We start from the raw sequence: 9,010 nt of genomic DNA on the forward strand, positions 1-9,010 counted from the left end.
AGAGAGAAGAGAGAGAGAGAGAGAGGAGAGAGAGGAGAGACGAGAGAGAGAGAGAGAGAGAGAGACGCAGAGAGAGCAGCGAGAGAGATTTCTTCTACAATCTGCTAAACCATCTCTGAGCTCACAGGAAGAAAGAAAATTCCCGCTCCAAATTGTCTCCATTCATTAAAATCACAATTTAACCAACACCCATCTATTTTTGTGACTACCTGGACCTACTAATTGTTTTTTATGTATTGAAACCAAACCATATGAATTTGAATGAAAAGTATTTAAATAAACATAAAAAGGTTGATGTAAGAAGCAAGCRTAATTTCAAATAGGCTACATGCATGTAGATCTTGGTGGTGCAAAGAAAATGGGATGCATGCCAGCAWAGCCATTACACAACACAACACTCAACAATAAATGAATTGCACGATAACGGTGACAAACTGTTAGGGCCTACATAAAGCTGTCCCAAAAGCAGTCCCAACATCTTACCACCACTACACCTGGCTATCAGCTGAGATTTGTCAGTGACATTCATGAGTGAGCTAGGACGGACGTAGTCAATATAACTATTTGTTTAGCACTTTTGAAATGTACAGTGACAGAATTCAGAGCATGGGTCGTTCTTGGTACAGTGTTCTCCCTGTACCAAGTCAGAACCGTAGGATAAATAAAGGGGGGTAAATAGAACATATTATTAGGGTGAGGCACATGGGCTACTAACATCTTACTACACAACATACACTTAGTAATACTTTCTTAGCTACAGTATAGATATCTCCCTGGCATATTACATAATTTATGCAGCAGCATACAAGACATTTTTGGACTTGTTGTGCTGTGCTCACTTTAACAGGAAGATTGCGCGGCGGTCCTTCGTGGGCAAATTTTGTCATCAAAGTCTGGCATTCTATGAATTTATGGTGCTTTCAAAACAACTGGAGGCTGGATTTACAATTCCGAGTTGGATGACCGTTCAAAACTTATTTTCCCAGTCAGAGCTCGTTTATTCCCGACTTCCCAGTTGTCTTGAACTCACTGAGTTAACAGTTGTTTTGAGAGCGGCACAAATCATGTTTCATTGACAGCATGACCAATGTTGAATGTTTATAATTTTAAACTTGGAAAAGAGTCCCGACAGACATGGCAGATCTGCTTCTAGCTCCTAAGCAACTTTGCAGTATTTAAAATGTTATTTCTTACATTATTAGCCCAGAAGGTTTTTTGTGTTATTACATACAGCCGGAAATTTTTGGGGGATATCAGAGCAGCGGTAACTCACCAGCATTACAACCAGTAATACGACTTTCCCAAATTGGATCCTTTGTTGGTACCCCCCTGGGCAATTGAACTTATCCTTATTCTCTTCGGTTATAGTCACAGCCGTGTATATTCCCCCTCAAGCCGATACCACAACGGCCCTCAAAGAACTAAACTGGACTTTGTGCAAACTGGAAACCACATATCCTGAGACCGCATTCATTGTTGCTGGGGATTCTAACAAAGCAAATTTGAGGAAAACRCTTCCAAAGTTCTATCAACACACTGACTGTAGTACTCGCGGTGCTAAAACGCTCGACCACTGTTMCTCACCCTTCCGGAAAATCAGATCAYGACTCCATTTTGCTCCTCCCTTCCTATAGGCAGAAACTCAACCAGGAAGTACCCGTGCTAAGGTATATTCAACGCTGGTCTGACCAACCGGAATCCATGCTTCAAGATTGTTTTGATCTTGCAGACTGGGATATGTTCCGGGTAGCCTCTGAGAATAACATTGACGTATACACAGACAGAGTTCATCAGGAAGTGTATAGGGGATGTTGTTACCACTGTGACTATTAAAACCTACCCAAACCAGAAACCGTGGAGAGATGGCAGCATTCACGTAAAACTGAAAGCGCGAACCACCGCATTTAACCATGGCAAGGTAATATGCTTGAATGGGAATATGCTTGGAATATGCTGGGAATATGCTTGAATACAAACAGTTTAGTTATTCCCTCTGTAAGGCAATCAAACAGGCAAAACGTCAGTACAATCACGGATTACAAAGGGAAAACTAGCCACGTCGCGGACACTGATGTCTTGCTCCCGGACAAGCTAAACACCTTCTTCGCCAGCTTTGAGGATAACACAGTGCCACCGACGCGGCCCACACCCAAGGACTGTGGGCTTTCGTTCTCCGTGGCGGACATGAGTAAGACATTTAAGCACGTTAACCCTCGCAARGCTGCCGGCCCAGACAGCATCCCTAGCCGCGTCCTCAGAGTATGTGCAGACCCAGTCTTCTGTCCCCACTTGCTTCAAGATGTCCACCATTGCTCGGGGATCCAAGAAAGMAAAGATAACTGAACTAAAGGACTACCGCCCCGTAGCACTCACTTCTGTCATCACGAAGTGCTTTGAGAGGCTAGTTAAGGATCATAACACCTYTACCTTACCTGACACCCTAGACCCACTTCAATTTGCATACCAACCCAATAGATCCACAGACGATGCCATCGCACTGMACACTGCCATATCCCATCTGGACAAGAGGAATACCTATGTAAGAATGCTGTTCATTGACTAAGCTCAGCCTTCAACACCATAGTACCCTCCAAGCTCATCATTAAGCTTGTGGCCCTGGGTCTGAACCCCCGCCCTGTGCAATTGGGTCCTGGACTTCCTGATGGGCCGCCCCCAGGTGGTGAAGGAAGGAAACAACACCTCCACTTTGCTGATCCTCAACACATGGCCCCCGCAAGGGTGCGTGCTCAGCCCCCTCCTGTACTCCCTGTTCACCCATGACTGCGTGGCCACACACGCCTCCAACTCAATCATCAAGTTTGCAGACGACACAACAGTAGGCCTGATTACCAACAATGACCAGACAGCCTAAAGGTGAGGACCCTGGCGGAGTGGTGCTAGGAAACATCAACAAAACTAAGGAGCTGATTATGGACTTCAGGAAACAGCAGAGGGAGCACGCCCCTCTCCACATCGACAGGACCGCCGGGGAGAAGATAAAAAGCTTCAAGTTCCTTGGCGTACACATCACTGAGAATCTGAAATGGTCCATCCACACAGACAGTGTGGTGAAGAAGGCGCAACAGTGCCTTTTCAACCTCAGGAGGCTGAAGAAATTTGTTTTGGCCCCTAAGACCCTCACAAACTTTTACAGATGCACAATTGAGAGCATCCTGTGGGGCTGTATCACAGCCCGGCATGGCAACTGCACCACCCGCAAACGCAGGGCTCTCCAGAGGGTGGTGCGGTCTGCCCAATGCATCACCGGGGGGCACCCTACCTGTCCTCCAGGACACATACAGCACCCGATGTCACAGGAAGGCCAAAAAGATCATCAAGGACAYCAAACCACCCGAGCCACGGCCTGTTCACCCCGCTACAATCCAGAAGGCGAGGTCAATACAGGTGCATCAAAGCTGGGACCGAGAGACTAAAAAACAGCTTCTATCTCAAGGCCGATCAAGACTTTAACTAGCCATCTCTAGCTGGCTACCACCCGGACCAACCTGCGACTTAGAGGCTGCTGCCCTATATACAGTGGTATGGAATCAGTGACTTTATAATGGAACACTAGTCGACTTTAATAATGTTAACATACTGCTTACTATCATTTCATGTGTATATACGGTATTCTATTCTACTGTGTTTTAGTCAATGCCACTCCGAATTGCTCGTCCTAATATTTTATATATTTCTTAATTCCATCTTCTTTTTCTTTTAGATTTTGTGCGTATTGTTGTGACATTAGATACTACTGCACTGTTGGAGCTAGGAGAACAAACATTTCACTACACCCGAATAACATCTGCTAATACAGTGAACCTTCTAGAAGGACAACCATCTCTGCAGTACTCCACCAGACGGAAGCCACTCCTCAGTAAAAGGCACATGACAGCCATCTTGAAGTTTGCCAAAGGCACCTAATGACTCTCAGACCATGAGAAACAAGATCCTCTGTTCTGATGAAACCAAGATTGAACTCTTTGACCTGAATAAATGTGTCACATCTAGAGAACCTGCCAACATCCCTGCTGTGAAGCATGGTGGTGGGCAGCATCATGGTGTGGGGATGTTTTTCAGTGGCAGGGACTGGAGACTAATCAGGGTCGAGGGAAAGATGAACGGGCAAAGTACAGAGAGATCCTTGATGAAACCTGTTCCAGAGCACTCAGGACCTCAGACTGGGGCGAAAGTTCACCTTCCAACAAGACAACGACCCTAAGCACACAGCCAGATAACGCAAGAGTGGCTTCGGGACAAGTCTGTGAATGTCCTTGAGTGCCCCAGCCAGAGCCCGGACTTGAACCCAATTGAACATACTTGGATCTTCAGAGAAGAATGGGAAACTCCCCAAATACAGGTGTGCCAAGCTTGTAGCGTATACCCAAGAAGACTGGGCTGTAATCGCTGCCGGGCTTCAACAAGTCATCAGTTAAATGTCTGACCACTTTGCTTAATGTGTTATTTCAGGTTATATTTTTTATAAATTTGCAAAATGCCCTTATCTGGCAGAACCAATGGCATAGTCCGAAAGTGCAAACTCGGCCACTGTGCACAGTTACAAAAAACAAAGTTGGAACTTCACCTAGTTTAGACTAGCTTAAATGTCTTAATTTTAAATATTTTCTTTGACCTTTAATAAAGACACGGAGTCTAAAAATCATTAGGCCACCTGGCGAATATTGAGTTGTACCCCTTTATCCTCAGAACCCCTCAATTCGTCAGGGCATGGACTCTACAAGGTGTCGAAAGCGTTCCACAGGGATGCTGGCCCATGTTACTCCAATGCTTCTCACAGTTGGCTGGATGTCCTTTGGTTGGTAAACCATTCTTGATACACACAGGAATCTGTTGAGTGTGAAAAACCCAGCAGCTTTGCAGTTCTTGACACACTCAAACCGGTCGGCTGGCACGTACTACCATACCCTGTTCAAAGGCACTTAAATATTTTGTCTTTCCCATTCACCCTCTGAGTGGCACACATACACAATCCATTTCTCCATTGTCTCAAGAAGGTTTAAAAATCTTCTTAATCTGTCTCCTCCCCTTCAACTACTCAGATTGAACTGATTTAACAAGTGACAATATGGGATCCTACCTTTCACCTGTAAAGTTTGTGTTCCTAATGTGTTGTACACTCAGTGTATGTTAGTGAGATGCAGTAAAATGTTATGTGCTTTCTCTTCCTCAGCCAAATGACAGACCACCGGAGACATCAAAGCTGCCAATTACTATATAATTGACATTTCAATAGAGCTTTGCTTGGTCTTGTGAACAGCTGTGTATCCATACATGTGTCACACTTCCATACCAACTCCTCTAGATGGCAGTGTCTATGTAATGTGAAGAAACAACCACTCATCACCTCTTCACCCACAGCTACGCATTAACACACACACACCTCATAGTTAGGGCCCTGTCTTTTGGTTAATCACGTCACATGACCTGAATTGTAACCATTTATATTTAATTGTATTTAACTAGACAAGTCAGTTAAGAACAAATTATTTACAATGATGGCCTACCAAAGGCCTCCTGCGGGGCTGTAGTGCCGCTATTCTGTAGTGTGCCGCTATTCTGTAGTATGCCGCTGTTGTGTTGGGTCCCCACCAGACCGGGCAGAAAATAATTGTGTTTTGTAGTTTATTTGAAAATACAAACTTTTCAAATACTCACGGTAGTGGAATATAGTTTATATAGAGTTTCAACTAAAAGGCAACTATTTTCTTTGATATTCAAATACGGTCTCAGAAAACAAATAATATTTGAAAGTATTTAAAATACTTCCAGAAAACCAAATTATATTAAGGCATTTATTATTTTCTTTGTAGAAATAAATAAAAATTAAAAATGTTCACACCAGATACAAACATACAGTTGAAGTCGGAAGTTTACATACACTTAGGTTGGAGTCATTAAAAACTAGTTTTTCAACCACTCCACAAATTTCTTGTTAACAAACTATAGTTTTGAAGTCGTTTAAGACATCTACTCTGTGCTTGCACACAGTAATTTTTCCAACAATTGTTTACAGACAGATTATTCACTTATAATTCACTGTATCACAATCTGTGTGGGTCAGAAGCTTACATACACTAAGTTGCCTGTGCCTTTAAACAGCTTGGAAAATTCCAGAAATTGATGTATGGCTCTAGAAGCTTCTGATAGCTAATTGACATAATTTGAGTCAATTGGAGCGTAGTTGTGGATGTTTTTCAAGGCCTACCTTCAAACTCAGTGCCACTTTGCTTGACATCATGGGAATACCAAAAAAAAATCAGCCAAGACCTCAGATTAGACGTCCACAAAGTGCTGGTTCATCCTTGGGAGCAATTTCCAAACGCCTGAAGGAACCACGTTCATCTGTACAAACAATAGTACGCAAGTATAAACACCATGGGACCACACAGCTGTCATACCGCTCAGGAAGGAGACTCGTTCTAGTTCGAGTTTAAATGTATTTGTCTGAGGTGTATGTAAACTTCCGACTTCAACTGCATATATGCCTTGTTAGGGAGATTAAGTAATCATACATAAGGTGTTATGTAGTCAAAAAAGTGTGTTATTGCTGGCAATATTGTGTTTATGTGATGACACATCTTCACTATTTACTTTAAAATGACAGAATAAGGGCCATAAATATTCAAGTGTACGTCATCAGAAACATTCAACTCCAATTCCAGTTAACTACATATATTTCATACATGTCCGTAGACTTGGTTAGGGGCACATCTAATGTACTTCTATGTTCATTCTTCGTACTGTATGAATTTTTTTTACGCTACGTTTAGAATTGTGATTAAAAAAATGCTTATTGTCATGTTATGACTAGTATTTATTACCTCACCCACAAGCATTTGTGGGGCTGCAGAGTTTTCAACTGAATGATGGAGAAGGAAAGAGGACTTTTTGTCTATAGACCTCACAACAGCAACCGTCACCTCGCAATTGTTTCTTCGCCACAGAGCTGTGACCTGCAATATGCAAATGAAACACATTTAGAAGAGTTGTTGTCCTCTTAAACATGAACTGAAAACAAACTATCACAATCCTTTAACATTTGAAAAAAAAACATTGCACTTTGTGCTTGTATGTCATCTTTCCTGTCCTCTAGAGTCTCTGCCTCATCTTCTGTCTCTCYGTCTCTGGAGTAATGATCTAGTTGGTTGGGGTTGACTGAATTTCTGGCCATCATCAATATTTCCCTTTCCCTTGTCATCTTTATTTGCCAGTTTCATGACGCGCTTTGTTTCYAATGTGTTGTTAACTCGATCATTTTGTTGTAGTTGTATGTTTTCTGTAATGACATTAAAAGTGAATCACTGTGTCCGATACCTTTACGTCACTCAGAAATACTAAAAGCTATCAAAATGTAAGTTGATCACTGCACAGGAAAAAAACTGTAGTTTCAACGTGTAGTTGTGGTGTGAATGTTATACATTTTGGTGTTAMACAAAAGACATAAGAATTTATTTTTCCAGTTAGAAATAGTAGGCCATGCATCAAATAACTATTTGCATCAGAAAAAGGAACCCTCAAATGCACTATAGCATTTTGTAAGTTGTCTGCAGGTGACTTGTTGTGAATGTACTCAAATATCAAGTCATTATCAGGTTATGTAAACTGCGTTGTAATACTCAACGTAGAAGGATTTGTCTTAATGTACAATATATGAAAGTGATGCTATGAAAATGATTATTTCACGTTATCAAGCTTACTCTGACTGACAAATCCCTGCCTATTACTGTGATTAAAAAGAGCACATGGAACACTGTTTTTCACGAGGCCTTCCTGTGCGCCTTCCTTTAAGCACCTCTGTTCGAACACCTCTCCTGTCCTTGATCCATACCACATACAGCCATTTGTGRATCTTTTCAGTGTCCATGTGAAAGATAGTTATTGCGAGGCTGGAACATTTTGTTAACTTAAAATGTTTTTTAACACCCATGTAAAATGAAGGCCTGCAAAGCTTACAGATTTAAGTCTAACAGCATGAGATGAAAGTAGACAAACATCAGAGTGTGCGATATGAAGGCATAGTCAGTGGACATTCTGAACCTTATTTGAGGTCAGTAGGTCACATGACCAAGGAGGTATTGACATTTTTTTATATCGAAAATTTCATGTAAAATCTTGTGAGATGAAAATGGACAAACGAAAGGGTGTGCAATGTGTAGGCCCACTGAGTGGACATTCTGAACCTTGTTTGACGTCAGTAGGTCACATGACCAAGGAGCTATTGACATTTAAAATTTTGAAAAATTCATGTAAAAACATGTGAAATGAAAATGGACAAACCAAAGGGTGTGCAATATAGAAGGGAAGTCAGTAGACATTCTGAACCTTGTTTGAGTCAAGTAGGTCACATGACCAAGGAGCAATTGAAATTCGTTTACACTCCCTAACTAATTCAACTAGGAATACAAAATGCTGCTCACATTTCCACATGTTTATTAGCTTTGGAAAGCGAATTAATGTCCAAATCGTGAAAATAAGACCTGTGCAATGTTGTGCCCAATTTTTCCAACATCATGAGACTTATTTGGAGTCTGTGGCTCAAGTGGTTTGAAAGCTATTGAGGTTTGAAAGCGCGAATATCCGTTGAATAGCCAACTTCAAACTGTCTACCTCGGTCCTCAAACAAGGGAAATAGAAAAATGTTTCCAGTGTGCGTGAGATATTTCTCTGTGTCTGATGGACTGCAGTGCAAGTTACTTTACGTTTATGAAGACAGTGATTAAACTGAAAATAGCATACATCAAGCTCTGATGAACTGTCTGGAAAAGCATGAACTGGATATTAGACACATCAAATCAAATCAAATCAAATTTTATTAGTCACATACACATGGTTAGCAGATGTTAATGCGAGTGTAGCGAAATGCTTGTGCTTCTAGTTCCGACAATGCAGTAATAACCAACAAGTAATCTAACCTAACAATTCCACAACTACTACCTTATACACACACACAAGTGTAAAGGGATAAAGAATATGTACATAAAGATATATG

The sequence above is a fragment of the Salvelinus sp. IW2-2015 genome, unplaced genomic scaffold, assembly GCF_002910315.2.
Source record: "Salvelinus sp. IW2-2015 unplaced genomic scaffold, ASM291031v2 Un_scaffold1306, whole genome shotgun sequence".
In the NCBI taxonomy this organism is placed as follows: domain Eukaryota; kingdom Metazoa; phylum Chordata; class Actinopteri; order Salmoniformes; family Salmonidae; genus Salvelinus; species Salvelinus sp. IW2-2015.